Here is a 17,027-nt window from a genome sequence, read left to right as displayed (position 1 = left end):
TGTTACCATTTAGACTTGAAAGCACTGGGCTTTGAAAATTGAATTTGTGCTTAAAAGGTTGGGCCAATTTTTCTGTTGTTTCTTAAGTGATTATTTTACACATTTGAATGTAATAGTTTTTGGGTGCCAACAATTTTTACACAAAGAATTTGTCACCAAAATTTGAGATCACATGACATGGCAAACAACTTGACTACGTGTTACATGCTAAATTGCTCACACTATGTTCACAATTTCCATTGTGACGTCATTCGATGCTTTAATAATTTTTCTTGTATTTACCACCCTGGAATTGAAAACGAAATAATCAACACAAAAATAAAACTTAAAAAAACGTAATTATATTTATCACTACCATAATAACTATAATTGACGGAAATACCCTCAACCGTTTTATCAAGTTTAACACCATTCATCCCCATCGGTAAACACCTCCGATCACCAGACACACAAACTCAGATAACCGGAAAATAACTCAAGCGTAAGCAGAACACACGTGACGTAAGCAAGCCTAATGGCAACATTAGCAACAACCTTTTCTTCCATTCTAGCTTGGCGCCAAATTCTTAACAGCCTGACATGCAAACACGATAACTGATTGATTGATAAAACAGTTATATTAAACCGACGTCGTTTCACACCTTAAGGATCTTCGCGGCTCTAACAACCAGATTCTCACGAGCAATCGCCTGTCGTCCGGCGGCCTTGTAATCGTAGCAACAGTCATGCCGAACGGAGTACCGGTGATCGGAACAGAACATCTCACCGCACCGGCACCTGAATCCCGTCAATCCTACCTTTCTACGGCAACCTGAGCACCGATTTACCGCCGGAGAACGCGAATTCCGATCCAGATCCGGCCGTTTTGTAGAGTCAACGAAAATACCGGTCTTGAGATCCGATCTAACGTCATCGGAACCGGATATCAATGGCGTACAGAAGGCTAGGGTTTCAGGAGCCTTGAGCTGATCCGTGGAGTCCTCTTTCTCTGTTTTCTGAGCCATAGTGAAAGAGAAACGGCGTCGTCTAGGAGAATGAAATGAAATAATATTAATATTAATCGAGAGAGAGTGATGATGAGGATGATGGGATATGGGGCCGGTGATTCCGTTACTGGAATGACGAAAAAGCCCACGTGATGTGAGGTGTGGTTTTTGGAGTGGGATTTAGATCATCTCTGCCGTGGCTCATCCAGGACTATGAGAAACGGCTGCGGCCACCAGCTACACACGTGAATGCACAATCACTTAAGTACGTTGGCTTTTTACGGTTTACGCATATTGTTGTTTCTAAGAAAAATCTAGCGTACGAGAAACAACCTATTTGATACTAATGGAACGAGAAACTTCTTTGTGAGATGCTAAGGGTCTGTTTGGTATGGGGTAATGGAATGGGCGATGGAATAGAATGAACGAGGTAATGGAATGGACGACATAATGGAATGGCTAATTATCATTCCATTGACATGTTTGTTTACCATGTGAGAATGAAATGAATTATTTGTCTTTATTTTCTGATAAGCTAGAAAAGTTGGAATAAAATAAAAATGGTAGTGAGTGGCGGTGGGTTGGTGGTGGTGGGTGGCGGGTAGCGATGGGCGGGAGCCAGGAGCAATTGTCGGTGGTGGCAGGTGGTGCTAATAGTGGGTGGTGGTGGCGGTGATGGTGGTGGGCGGTGGTGGTGATGGCGGGAGCGATGGTTGGTGGTGGCGGTGGTGAGTAGCGCTGGTAGGTGGTGGTGGGTGGTGGCAGAGGTGGTGGTGGTGGTGACGGGCGGAGGTGGGTGGTGGTGGTGACGGGCAGCGGAGGAGGGTGGTGGTGGGCGGTGGCGGGCGATGGAGGCGTTGGTGGTGGGAGAGTGGTGGAGGTGACATAGTGTGAAAGTGGGATGGAATGAAAAAAAAGGGGGGTGGATGGAATGAATTTGGGGTGTTTAGGGGGGATGAAATGGATATTGTAATGGGTGATTTCGTTCCATTGACCAACCAAACACATTTTTTTCATTCCATCATAATGGTTTATTCCATTCCGCCTTTCATTCATGCATACCAAACGCTACCTAAGACTATTCTTATTCACAGTCCAATCTAACTAATTTTTTTATTAAAAAACTAATCTCTCTTTTTTCCGTCTATACAACCCAACTAAACCTAAATTTATACTCCTATTCACAACCAAACAAAACCATTTCCTTTTATGAATATAATATAGATTATAATTAGTTTTGTTGTATTAAAAATAACTTTAGAAATAAAAGAAAGCCTATTCCAAATATAAATCAGGTTATTTATTCTATATAGCTAACATATAGATTAAAATTAATTTGTTTTGTTTAGAAACTAATAAGTTACTTATTTCAAATATAAAAAGTTTTAAAGCTTTTATGAATTACATAATATTAGATGTTTTTTTATGTAAGTTTTAGTAATATAATATATATTTAAACAGTAACAAATTTACATGTTAGAAAAGAAATTAAAAAAGATTAAAGAAATGGGCCTTGATGATGTGTCAACGACCGACTTTTGATTGCTCCACCGATCAAGTCGGAGGAGTTAAATTATTTTACAATTTTCTTTTAAACAATAACCGCCAACCGACCAACCGATTTACCACCGATAGGAGTAGTCTAAAGGAGGTTGGACGAATGAGTTAACTACTCCTTTGCTTGTAAACCTACAGATACGTAATTCTTCATGTGATTCAATAGCTTACTGCCAGTGAGCAAGGATTTGTGTCGTCACCTAGACGTGACTGAAACTATCTGCAAAACAAGTGCAAGTGTGACCTGGTTGAAGACTCTTTGATGGATCATGTGCCGAGTCATGGATGCTGGATTAACGGCCTTAATATGTTATCAATACGCCCGCCCTGAAAAACGTTCTTGTCCTTAAATACATGATCATTTCCCCACAGTGGTCGCTATTCTTATCGTAAAATGTCGTTAAGGGCTATCTTAATGTAGCCCCACGGTGGTCGCTATTCACATGCTTTGGTTATATTTCGTTCCTCATTGGTCAATGGCACGGCCCGAGCTTGTGGGGATTGCTGGAGATGAGATTTTTTGTAGGTGTATGTGCCTAATTAAAGGTTGGTTTGGGTGACATAGATAGTAGTGTAGGTGGAGGGAAATCTGAATGTTGATCATATTCTTTTCTAGATGTTATGGGCATGACACTTTTGGTAGTCGTGCCGTTTTCAAAGGGAGGTGGTTTGGAATTGACGGTGGTATCGTTTGTGAAATTAGAACGGATGGTTAAGGGTTTAGGATTGATGGTGGTAACCAAATTGACTTATGTATCAGGTTCATGTGTATTTGTAGGTCCACTAGGGGTCGGATCTAACAACTAATCTTGGATTACCCAAACTCGGGGGAATATCACATCGGGTCACCTTTGGTCTCGGATCTTATATATTTTGTTCGGCTTTATGAGAGTGAGAGAAAGAGATAAAACTAGAAGATAAGAACTTGAACGAGAGAATGCATATCATACCATTACATGCCCAACGGGCTTCTTTACATGACCTTAGGCTCAAATACAAGCAAACACACAAACAAGCCCAATACACACACTAACAATACAAAAGACTCAATACTAACAAAACTTTGGGCCTAGCAATCTCCCTCTAGTCTTTAGTATTGGAAGTCGCTCGTGTCGTACTCAAGAACGCTGTCTTCGGATAGTGGAATCTCAACAAGTCTCTCGACGAACTTGTTGAAAGCATCCTATCGGTGTTCTGTCGGCCGATGTCTTAAACCTTGGGCAGGGACGAGTTGTATAGCTTCAAAATATCTTCCTTGCTAAGCCCCATCAGCTCATGCTCGTCAAATACAAGAAGTTTGTGCATATTCTTGCAATGTATGATGGCTTCACCTGTTGTGTTGTCGAGCTCCCAACCAATAAAGTCTTGGAAAAGGTTTGGAGTATATGGTTCACCATGATAGACAATGAGACTGTCTTTGGGAGCCCCATACCTCCACATCACTCTCGCTTTTCCAGTAGCTGGGTCAATCTCTCTTGGGTTCTTGAACTTCCTGCCCTTATTTACCTCAAAATCTTTATAGTCCACCTTTGCCTGATGCTTCAGATGACGCGTCACCCAGCCATCCAGATTCTCATCATAGCTTCCATCACCCTTTGCCCTTCTGAAGCAATTGATGCCAAGCTCTAGCAGAGAATGCAGTTCTTTGTGGGTGAGGTAGATGAGATCTCCGCTTGCTCGACGAATGGCCCAACAGCTATTTTCTCTGTCGTATCTGATGTATACGATCAGAGAATCATTGTGGTAAAGATAGTTGAGGGAGAGGAAACTGGCACGACTCGTCACATAGTGTGTCCTCTTTTTCTTCTTCTTTGGTGCCTGTGACGAGTCTGCAGCTGAATCAACCACTGGTTCAACTTCTGGGGCTAATGTTGCTTGATCTTGTGCAGGAGGTGTGTCTGGATTTAGAGAGTAGTTGATGTAGTCATCATCTTCAGCTTCCTCCGCCTGATGAGATATGACTGGTTCTAGCGTTTTCCCAGCCTCAATAAACTCATCGATTACACCTGCAATTGTACCTGCTTCATCAAACAACTCTTTATATAAACTCTCGATGCCCGCATCATCCTCTCTCACTTTCTTGGCAGCCTCGTGTATGTAACATTTCGTTTTTTTTCGTTTAATGCTTTTGTAATCGTTACCCGACCCGGTTCGTGTTCGGGTGAGTTAGTAATAAAAGATTTCTTTTATTTAATTAATTCTTTTGTATGGTTATTATTAGACTATCAAAGATGTGCAAAAATGGCCCTTAAACAACTAAAATCCGATTTTTGTATCAAATATCAAAGAACAAGGACCTAAGTGTAAATAATATTCAAATTTATAATAAAATATTAATCTTTCTTCTTCTTCACGCCATATACCCCCCCCCCACTTTTCTTGGACCTTAATTCTTGTCATAATCAAGAAATTGATCTCACCATATCGTTGGTTACCAAAAACGCATCACACCAACAGTTTAATTGAGGAAAACGAATAAAAAATGACGGCTAATTCGCTTGGTTAAACCCGTGGCTTACCGACCTCTAAACTACTATATAAACACAATGATAATTCAATTAAACGTGCACACATATTCCTCTCAATCTCGCGAATCAAAACCCTAACCAATTGCAGTTTTCGAAGCCGTCAATACCAGTAACGAGGTCAAGCTCAGCCGCGACCTACCTGCTGCTTGTTAACCCTCAATCCGCGACCAATTTAGGTAATTGAAACATGCTTGTAAGTCGTTGATGGCTGCTAAGAAATAACCCCAACTTAATTTAAACAAACAACAAACGAATCATCGGATTAAAATATCTAGGGTTTGTAATTGGGTTTGGGTACTGGGTGTATCTGGTTATATAGTTTTGAAATTGGTATTAAACACAAACTGAAGCACCAGCCTGATGGCTGGTGCGTTTCTAATAAAACTACTGAACCGGCCTAGGGCGCGGGTTCGAACCCCCTGGACCTGGTTTTCATATTTATTTTTGTTTTTCTTAAATCCTTGTTTTATTTTTTTTATTATAATCATAATATAATAATAGATAAACATTATTTTAACGATACCGAACCTCGAAAGTGTTATTTAGGCCATGGCTTTATACACACATACACATATACATATAAAACTATAAAACAAATATTATTTTAATTATTTATTTATTCATATCTATTTATTTATCTATTTATGGGACTAACCCGATCTAGTTATATATACGAATTTGTTTTTAAATTAATATATAATGTTATCAATGTTTAATGTCGGTTATGTATTATTAAAATTCATTTACTTGAAAATATGAACATGATTTATCACTTATATTAGTTACCAAATAATAATATTTACACTATTAGTTATAATAATAATAATAATAATAATAATACTAATTTTAATAACAATACATAATGCATCTAAACCCTAAAAGACTCCCAAATGTCTCAAACCGAGTAAATCGCAATAATGACTAATAATATCTCATCATATCTCAAATCGCTATTTATTCTTTATCTCATTTATTAATACTATCGTTAACAATTAGGGCATCTTTGTTGACGTATCTTGAAGACTTGAACGTGTTCATTTTCTTTTATTATTATCTCATCCTCATTTAATCCACATATAAGATAAGTAATTCACATCCCCCTTTTTACCGTTTTACATTTTGGGGGCGTTATGCGTTAACAAATTTTTCACTACAATTACACTATTTGCGTTATATGATGTTGCTCAATTAGTTATACGTGCAAATGTGACTATGTGTTTATTTTTATGTTTTGGTGGTTGGTATCTCATCCCCATCCTTATCCTCATTAGTATGATCATACGCCGTCGGAGTAGCTCGTTATCCATGGGATTCGAGTGAAAAGACAACTTTTATATTATTGTTATATTGTTGTTATATGCTAGTTGTAGTATTTCATATTATCGCAAGGAATTGTTATTTTCATATTATATGTATTCAAAAACCGTGATTATTTGCTCAACTTTATGTTGCCAAAGTATGTATTTTCCCGCATGGCGCAGGTAGCTATATTGGATGAAGAATCAAGGGATTAAAGAGTAGTTGGACCTTAAGATGCATAATGAATAATTAAAGACTATTTATTTCTTTTTATTTAATTGTTATGTTTATTTTTATGAGACAATGTTTGTGCCTTTATGTACTTGAATAATATGAATTTAATAATTTAGATATTGACACGTGGATTTATTTTAGTGTCTTTTAATCTATGATACAATTATGTCGCGCCCCTGCATATTCCGTCGTAGGTTGGGGTTTGACAGATTGGTATTAGAGCCGAAGGCTATAAGATAGGTGGTTAGACGTAACGGCCTAGTAGCATGCTTAGGGTCCCTATACGTGTTCCTATACGTGCACCCTACTTGTTTAAATTTTTGTACATAGCTTAAATTATTTAAATTGTTTATCATATACAATTGTACACGAATACACACACTTATTCCGAGGCTATGCCTCAAAAATCATTTTTCAAAATTTTAGGATGATTTTTAAATCGGGAAATTCCTTAAGAATTCCCACCTTTTACCTCCCCTCTCCTTGAGGATGATTCGTGTAACGGATATATAGTAACTGTAAGGGGGACACACCTGTACACCGATCCCTTGACACCAAGGCTTGCGAGCCTAAGGAAGTGCAATGCGCATACATCTCAATCAACCGTGAGACCTGGTTGCCTTCCTGGAGGGTGAGGTGTGAGTGTGAAACTTGTTAGGCCAAAGTGTATTACACCAAACTTTCACGAATCTACTACCCTCATTGTATCAATAGTGGTCATGTGATGATCACATCCTTAATTTATAACCGAATTCACGGTGATACGTGGCTAAACTTGGTTTTCCGTATTGTGTTTTAGTTGAATAGTTGGGTGAAGTACACAAATACGGGGTGGTTCCCGAAGTACTTCAACCACCTATCTCAACCCCCCTCACAACTCAATTTTAATCAATTTTATTTGGTTTTCGATATTTTCATTTCGTTGGAAGGAACCATGGTGGTTCATGAAATCCTAACCAACAAATGAAACTCCATTTTCAATTTTCAATTATGTTATAACTATTTATTTATTTATGTATTTATTTTATTCCTCATTACGTCAACACTTATAAAATCACGTCTCATAAATGACCTCATTCTCAACCTCAACCACAAACTCAACCTCAATTTGTTAAATAGAATTCACAAGTATCAACTAATACAAACTCATACATTTACAACATTTACCCAAGTCTCCTAAATTTTACACATTTTATCCTTGTAGTATGTCTTCTAGTCTCATTAACTGTAAATGCCGCGTCGGCAACTCGGGCCGTCGCATGTCGTCTCGCATTACGAAGGGAATCGTGGAAGCCCTCCCTATGGTCATCTCTCAACTCCAAGCCGTGAATGCTGCGACTGTTTCCGCAAACCCTAATGTTTTCACTATCAAGCAATTCACCAACGCTAACCCGACCGATTACTTTGGGACTGAGGATGCTACAACCCTTCTTCAATGGTTCGAGCACATGGAAAGCGTGTTCCTCCACTCTGCATGCATGGATGACAAGAAGACCACGTATGCATCAAGTGTTTTCAAATCTAGTGCCCTCACTTGGTGGACTAGCAAAAAGAGAGACCTTGGGGGTGAGGTTGCCATGGCCTTGCCATGGGATGACCTCAAGAAGCTCATGTTAGACCAATTCTGCCCGAAATATGAACTCCGGAAGTTGGAAGAAGAATTCTGGAATTTGAAGCAAGAGGGAGGTGATAATACCGCTTACAACAACCGATTCCACGAATTGAGCGTCCTTATCCCGCATATGGTTACTCCTTTGGAGTGTGCCATTGATAAGTACATCTCGGGTTTGCCGATGCAAATCCAATATTCCGTCCTTAGTCGTGACCCGAAGGAACTTCGTGATGCCATTGCTCTAGCCGGTACCTTCACCGAAAACCAAGTTAAGGCTGGGACCTTGACGTGGAAAGGCTCTAAGAAGCCCAATGATAAGCCCGCATCCGAACCCACTAAAGAGTCCAAGCCCGAATCCTCAAAGCCCGAATCCTCCAAACACAACCACAACCACAATTCCTCTCATTACCGCAATAACAAACGAAAGCCCAATTCCCAAAACTATGTCATAGCCCAACCACAAGCCCAACAAGCCCCTCCAAACAAGAAACCATACACCGGCCTACACCCGTATTGTAACACTTGCCAACGTCACCATCCGGCCCAATCCACTTGCCGAGTGTGCACCAATTGCCACCGATTTGGCTACCTCACCTAATACTGCCGAGAAGCACCCCGAGTGCAAGCCGCTCCACCGCGGTTCGCACCGTCAAACCAATCCAACCGAGCCATCCCTCGTGCTCCAATCATTAACACCATTTGGGCTTGCTATAACTGTGGTGATCCGAACCACCTCCGCAACGCGTGTCCTCGACTCACTCAAGCCCATCAAGCCTATGTTGCCCCACAACCCTACTACACCTCTCAAGCCTACCAAGTTCAAACTTACCAACCTCAATTACCTCAACTCATGCTTCCTCCAAACCCTCAAGCTCAACCCATGCTCATGCAAGCCTACCAAGCTCCGACCCCTCAAGCTTCAACATCTCAAACCCAAGCACCTCAAGGAACTCAAGGGCGAGCTTTCACCATCAATGCTAATCAAGCCTGAAACTCGAACGATGTGGTGAACGGTACGTTTCTAGTTAACAAGCATCATGCATCGGTGTTACTTGATTCGGGAGCCGATAGGAGTTTCATTTCCTTTGATTTTGAGTACATACTTGATGTGCCCGGTAGTAAATTGTCTAAACCATTCACGGTGGAGATAAGTAATGGTAGTTCAATCGTTATCGACTCCGTCGTCCGTAATTGCACGCTCACCCTTAATGGGCAAAATTTCTCGGTTGATCTTATTCCGATGCAAATGGGTAGCTTCGACGTCATCATTGGTATGGATTGGCTCTCTCTTCACCGTGCCAAAATTCTATGTTTTGAGAAGATTATTCGTATCCCTATCGAAGGTGGCGTAATTCTAAACGTCGCTGGAGAAAGACCATTCTCAAAGCTAAATCTCATGTCATGCCTTGAAGCCCAACGTTATTTGCGCAAGAAGTATGTCGCTTTCTTAGCCCATGTCACTACAAAGGCCCACGAAGAAAAGCAACTTTCCGACATTCCGATTGTTCGCGATTTCCCCGAAGTCTTTCTCGAAGACGTTTCTGGACTACCTCCCATAGGTCAAGTGGAGTTCTGTATTAATCTTGTACCCGGAGCAAACCCCGTAGCCAAGGCACCGTATCGTCTTGCACCCTCCGAGATGCAAGAACTCTCCAATCAAATCCAAGAACTCACGGACAAGGGTTTCATTCGCCCGAGTTCGTCTCCATGGGGCGCACCCGTTTTGTTTGTCAAGAAGAAGGATGGTACTCTCATCGATTACCGTGAGCTCAATAAGCTTACTATCAAGAATCGTTATCCCCTTTTGCGCATCGATGATTTATTTGATCAACTTCAAGGATCCGCTTGTTTCTCCAAGATTGATCTCCGTTCGGGTTATCACCAACTTCGTGTCCACGAGGATGACATATCCAAAACCGCTTTCCGTACTCGTTATGGACACTTTGAATTCCGAGTTATGCCTTTTGGGTTGACTAATGCTCCTGCCGTTTTCATGGATCTTATGAATCGCGTTTGTAAACACTACCTCGACAAGTTCGTGATTGTTTTCATCGACGACATCTTGATATATTCTAAATCCGAGGACGAACATAAAGATCATTTTCGCGCTATTCTTGACTTGTTGCGAAAGGAACAACTTTATGCTAAATTCTCCAAATGTGAATTTTGGCTAAAGCAAGTTCAATTCTTCGGCCACATCGTCAACGACAAGGGTATTCACGTTGACCCCGCTAAAATCGAGGCCGTTAAAAATTGGAAAACCCCTTCTTCTCCAACGGAGGTTCGCTCATTTCTTGGTTTAGCGGGATATTACCGTCGTTTCATCCGCAACTTTTTGAAGATTGCTTCACCCCTTACCGCGCTAACCCACAAAGGGAAAATCTATGAATGGGGTCCCGAACAAGAAAAATCGTTTCAAACTCTAAATGAGATGCTTTGCAATGCTCCTATCCTTGCTCTTCCCGAGGGCAAATATGATTTTGTTGTGTTTTGCGACGCTTCTATTCAAGGTCTCGGTTGTGTTCTTATGCAACGAGACAAGGTCATTGCTTACGCTTCGCGTCAACTCAAGGTTCACGAGAAAAATTACACGACGCACGATCTCGAACTTGGTGCGGTCGTGTTTGCCTTGAAAATTTGGAGACACTACCTTTATGGTACGAAATGTGTGGTTTTCACCGATCATAAAAGCTTGCAACACATATTCGACCAAAAGGATCTCAACATGAGACTAAGATGATGGGCCAAATTGTTAAGCGATTACGATTGCGAGATTCTCTACCACCCCGGGAAAGAAAATGTCGTGGCCGATGCTCTTAGTCGTAAGAGTCACATTAAATATGTATTGCTCCATTGTGTCAGCATACAATCCGACCTTCAATACCGCATCTTCGACGCTCAACACGTCTCCGTCACCGAAGGAAGTTTATACGACGAGATGTCGTGTGGCGCCGAACTCCAACTTGAAACCAAACGTAACGGTTTTCTTTATTATTTGAATCATTTATGGGTTCCCGATCGTGACATCTTCGCACGTTCATCCTCGATGAAGCTCATAAGTCTCGATACTCGATTCATCTCGGTGCGGATAAGATGTATGCCGATCTTCGTCCCATGTTTTGGTGGCCGGGAATGAAGAAAGATATCGCGGTATATGTATCTAAATGCCTCACTTGTTCTAAGGTCAAAGCCGAGCATCAAAAGCCGTTTGGCTTGCTCGAGCAACCACCGATCCCCGTTCGGAAATGGGAAGACATAGCTATGGACTTCATCACCAAACTCCCCACAACTCAAAGCCGCAATGATAGTATTTGGGTAATTATTGATCGATTGACCAAGTCGGCTCATTTCATACCCAATCGAGAAAAGTTTTCCGTGAGTCAACTAGCTCAACTCTATGTCAAGAATATCATTTGTCGCCAGGGAACACCGTTGACCATTATCTCCGATCGTGATGGCCGATTCACCTCTCACTTTTGGAATTCGTTGCAAACCGCCTTGGGTACTCGTATTGATCTAAGCACCACTTATCACCCGCAAACCGATGGTCAATCCGAGCGAACGATCCAAACACTTGAAGACATGCTCCGCTCTTGTGTGCTAGATTTTGGTGGAAATTGGGATACTCACTTACCACTTGTAGAGTTTTCCTATAATAATAGTTTTCACACTAGTATTGGCATGGCACCCTTTGAAGGTCTCTATGGTCGCAAATGTCATTCCCCGATTTGTTGGAGCGAGATTGGTGAATCGCAAATCACCGGTCCCGAGCTTGTTCAAGAAACTTCCGACCGGATTGCTCATATTCATCAAAATCTTCTTGCCGCTCGTAGCTATTAAAAGAGCTACGCCGATAAGCGCCGTAAACCTCTCGAGTTTAATGTTGGTGATCGAGTTCTCCTCAAAGTATCTCCTTGGAAGGGAGTAGTTCGATTTGGTAAAAGAAACAAGTTATCTCCTCGTTTTGTTGGCCCGTTTGAAATCGTTGAAAGGGTTGGTCGAGTTGCTTATCATCTCTATCTTCCCGAAGAGCTCTCCAATGTTCATCCGACCTTTCACGTTTCCAATTTCAAGAAGTGCTTAGCCGAGGGGAATCTCCACATACCCCTCGATGAAGTACAAGTTGATGAATCTATGTGCGCGATCGAGAAACCCGTTTAAATCATGGATCGTATGGAGAAAGAAACAAAGCGTAGCCGTATTCCACTTGTCAAAGTTCGTTGGGAATCCAAGCGTGGACCCGACTTCACGTGGGAACGGGAAGACCAAATGGAAGCCAAGTACCCGCACCTCTTCGTTGCGGCTTAATCTCTAATTTCGGGACGAAATTTCCAAAAGTAGTGAATGCTGTATCATTTCGTTTTTTTTCCGTTTAATGCTTTTGTAATCGTTACCCAACCCGGTTCGTGTTCGGGCGAGTTAGTAATAAAAGATTTCTTTTATTTAATTAATTCTTTTATATGGTTATTATTAGACTATCAAAGATGTGCAAAAATGGCCCTTAAACAACTAAAATCCGATTTTTATATCCAATATCAAAGAACAAGGACCTAAGTGCAAATAATATTCAAATTTATAATAAAATATTAATCTTTCTTCTTCTTCACACCGTATACCCTCCGCACTTTTCTTGGACCTTAATTCTCGTCATAATCAAGAAATTAATCTCACCATATCGTTGGTTACCAAAAACGCATCACACCGACAGTTTAATTGAGGAAAACGAATAAAAAATCACGGCTAATTCGCTTGGTTAAACCCACGGCTTACCGACCTCTAAACTACTATATAAACACAATGATAATTCAATTAAACGTGCACACATATTCCTCTCAATCTCGCGAATCAAAACCCTAACCAATTGCAGTTTTCGAAGCCGTCAACACCAGTAACGAGGTCAAGCTCAGCCGCGACGTACCTGCTGCTTGTTAACCCTCAATCCGCGACCAATTTAGGTAATTGAAACATGCTTGTAAGTCGTTGATGGCTGCTACGAAATAACCCCAACTTAATTTAAACAAACAACAAACGAATCATCGAATTAAAATATCTAGGGTTTGTAATTGGGTTTGGGTACTGGGTGTATCTGGTTATATAGTTTTGAAATTGGTATTAAACACAAACTGAAGCACCAGCCTGATGGCTGGTGCGTTTCTTATAAAACTACTGAACCGGCCCAGGGCGCGGGTTCGAACCCCCTAGACCCGGTTTTCATATTTATTTTTGTTTTTCTTAAATCCTTGTTTTATTTTTTTATTATAATCATAATATAATAATAGATAAACATTATTTTAACGATACCGAACCTCGAAAGTGTTATTTAGGCCATGGCTTTATACACACATACACATATACATATAAAACTATAAAACAAATATTATTTTAATTATTTATTTATTCATATCTATTTATTTATCTATTTATGGTACTAACCCGATCTAGTTATATATACGAATTTGTTTTTAAATTAATATATAATGTTATCAATGTTTAATGTCGGTTATGTATTATTAAAATTCATTTACTTGAAAATAAGAACATGATTTATCACTTATATTAGTTACCAAATAATAATATTTACACTATTAGTTATAATAATAATAATAACAATACTAATTTTAATAACAATAAATAATGCATCTAAACCCTAAAAGACTCCCAAATGTCTCAAACCGAGTAAATCGCAATAATGACTAATAATATCTCATCATATCTCAAATCGCTATTTATTCTTTATCTCATTTATTAATACTATCGTTAACAATTAGGGCATCTTTGTTGACGTATTTGAAGACTTCAACGTGTTCATTTTCTTTTATTATTATCTCATCCTCATTTAATCCATATATAAGGTAAGTAATTCACATCCCCCTTTTTACCGTTTTACATTTTGGGGGCGTTATGCGTTAACCAATTTTTCACTACAATTCCACTATTTGCGTTATATGATGTTGCTCAATTAGTTATACGTGCAAATGTGACTATGTGTTTATTTTTATGTTTTGGTGGTTGGTATCTCATCCTCATCCTTATCCTCATTAGTATGATCATACGCCATCGGAGTAGCTCATTATCCATGGGATTCGAGTGAAAAGACAACTTTTATATTATTGTTATATTGTTGTTATATGCTAGTTGTAGTATTTCATATTATCGCAAAGAATTGTCATTTTCATATTATATGTATTCAAAAACCGTGATTATTTGCTCAACTTTATGTTGCCAAAGTATGTATTTTCCCGCATGGCGCAGGTAGCTATATTGGATGAAGAATCAAGGGATTAAAGAGTAGTTGGACCTTAGGATGCATAATGAATAATTAAAGACTATTTATTTCTTTTTATTTAATTGTTATGTTTATTTTTATTAGACAATGTTTGTGCCTTTGTGTACTTGAATAATATGAATTTAATAATTTAGATATTGACACGTGGATTTATTTTAGTGTTTTTTGAGCTATGATACAATTATGTTGCGCCCCGGCATATTCCGCCTTAGGTTGGGGTGTGAAAGTGTACGACAGGATCATCATGTTGCTCCTGATCTTGTGGAGGTGATTGAGTGTGACCTCCACCACCACTTGTCGCACCGGCTCCACTATCACAACCATATCCTCCATCATCATCACCGTCATCATCATCAAAGCTATCGTGGACATTTTCATCCACATCTTCATCATCTTTGTCATCCTCATCATCACTTTCATCATCATCCTCTTCGTCATCATCACCATCTCCACCAGCTTGGGCTTGAAGTTGTTCAACATAAGTGAGCCCCAAGCTGGTTCCAACGAAATTTCCTGCTTGGCCGACCAGTGGTACAACCAGACCCACTGTCGCCTCGCCTCCCAAACCCATTACAGGTTCCTTCTGAGCAGCAACACTTGGACCAGCAGTGTGTGGCTATTCCATAGTGTGCGTCTTTGAGACTGGCTTCCAACAACTGAACACCGAATCAAGACACTCTTCAAGTTGGTAAAACTCGTCGTCTCTCAACCCTATAAGATCCGAAGTTGCCTTGAATTTTCTCACAATGTCTTCATCGTCTTGACTTGCAACTGGTTTAGACGATCCTGGCAGCAATCTTGGCTTGGATGGCCTCGATCTCGGTTCTGATTTGAGTGTTTTCAGCAATAAGTGTACCGAGAGAGGTAGACAATGCTAACTGTCCTTCAAGTTATGTATCAAGTTCATGTGTATTTGTAGTGGTGATAGGGAGGAATGATTTGGTTGTAGTTGTCACACCCTGACCGGTGACAGAATTTACGTTGGGGCGTGATGTATAGATTGCTCAAAACACATGTGACAACTATTTAAAGCGACAATATTATCATTATCTCACCGAATCTCAAATACACAAGTTCGAAATGGAAATGACATCATAACAAAACAAACTAACTATTACATCTTTTTTTATTGTAACCTACAGGCAATCTAATGTCTTCAGTTGTGATAATTTTCATCAAACATTCATACATGTAACATATATATATATATATATATAATAAAGGGTCAACTAAAAAATTTGGTGAATTTCCCACAAGTTGATATAATATAGTATTTGAGGCAAAATCATACAATTCTATGAACATGCATATTAAACAAGCAAGTAATGAAATATGTGAAAATATTGATGAAACCCATTTCTATTTGTCATAAAGTCTAAATAGTAAGGGTGGCGTATGATTATATTTATTGAGGCTTGTGCGGGTTATGAGTCAATAACAAATAATTACAAAAATCAATCAATAAAGCATAATTCATACAAGCAAATAATAACATACAAGTCCATGATGTGAATTGTAGTTTCAGTCACCGAGCTAAAAATAAAAAGTGTTTTGCTAGGATATACATGGTACCCCCAAATATTTAAAAGAGTAAAAAGGGGTGTGAGAAACTCACGTGTTCAGTTTAATGAGCGACTCTAGATAATTAAAAAACTATGATCAAAATGAGGTTGAAGAAATGTAACATCTGTCGTTTGAAAATAATAAATAAATAAAAGTTTTATTATTTAAAATGTGTATTGTTATTTAAGTATGTTAAAGAATAATGGGATTGAGTGGTAGGCTTAGAAATAATACATGGAATTGGGAATGGTTATGGGCCTGAGGTCCATGGGCTTGGAGTATTTAGGGTATGTTTAGCAAAACTAGCTGGTAGCTTGTAGCTGGAAGCTGGTGGCTTAAAGCTGGTAGCTGGTAGCTATGGCTTTTTAGATATATTTAGATGTTTGGCAGAGCAGCTGGAGCTTTTAATAAAATGTATAAAATGATCAAAATGGGCATAACTAAAAAAAGAATATTAAATATACTTTTTAGAAGGTTACTTAAGTAATTAACATACTAAAAGCTTGTAGCCTTTTCTTAACGCTACTAGTAGGAGCTTTAAGCTTTAAGCGTTTTCTCATGACCTAAAAGCTTCAAGCTCCTTCAACCAAATAAAGCTTTTAATTGAGTATGAGATTTTTCTTAAAAGCTTGAAGATTGAAGCCATTAAAAGCTCCTAAAAGCTCATTGCCAAACATACCCTTAAATTCCTTAAACTCTTCTACAACCCTGACATTCTCATTCCTTCACTTTCTGGCTCCATACACACACTCAAAAACACACACAAACACTCCTTCCTCTCATCCGGATCTGAGATCCAAGAGAAAATAAGGAGATTTTCGTGTTCAAGCATCATCAAACAACAAGAAAATACGTCTATATTCACGTGTTGGTCCAGATACGAACCAACCAGAACCCGTAAGGTATGTTCATAATATAAAGGTTAGGTTTTTTATTTTAGTTCGTCTTGAGATCCGATACCA

The 17,027-nt window shown here is 39.4% G+C and overlaps 1 pseudogene; it reads right to left on the bottom strand.

Moving 5' to 3' along the window:
- Nucleotides 1-635: 635 nt before the first annotated feature.
- Nucleotides 636-1,004, bottom strand: LOC143590086 (zinc finger A20 and AN1 domain-containing stress-associated protein 5 pseudogene; annotated as a pseudogene).
- Nucleotides 1,005-17,027: the final 16,023 nt, after the last annotated feature.

This window comes from Bidens hawaiensis, unplaced genomic scaffold (genome assembly GCF_021521415.1).
Source record: "Bidens hawaiensis isolate Kalapana, Puna unplaced genomic scaffold, B.hawaiensis_p1.1 tig00038159_1, whole genome shotgun sequence".
Lineage (NCBI taxonomy): Eukaryota > Viridiplantae > Streptophyta > Magnoliopsida > Asterales > Asteraceae > Bidens > Bidens hawaiensis.
The sequence above is the reverse complement of the archived record's forward strand: the minus strand, read 5'-3'. Positions and strand labels throughout refer to the sequence as shown.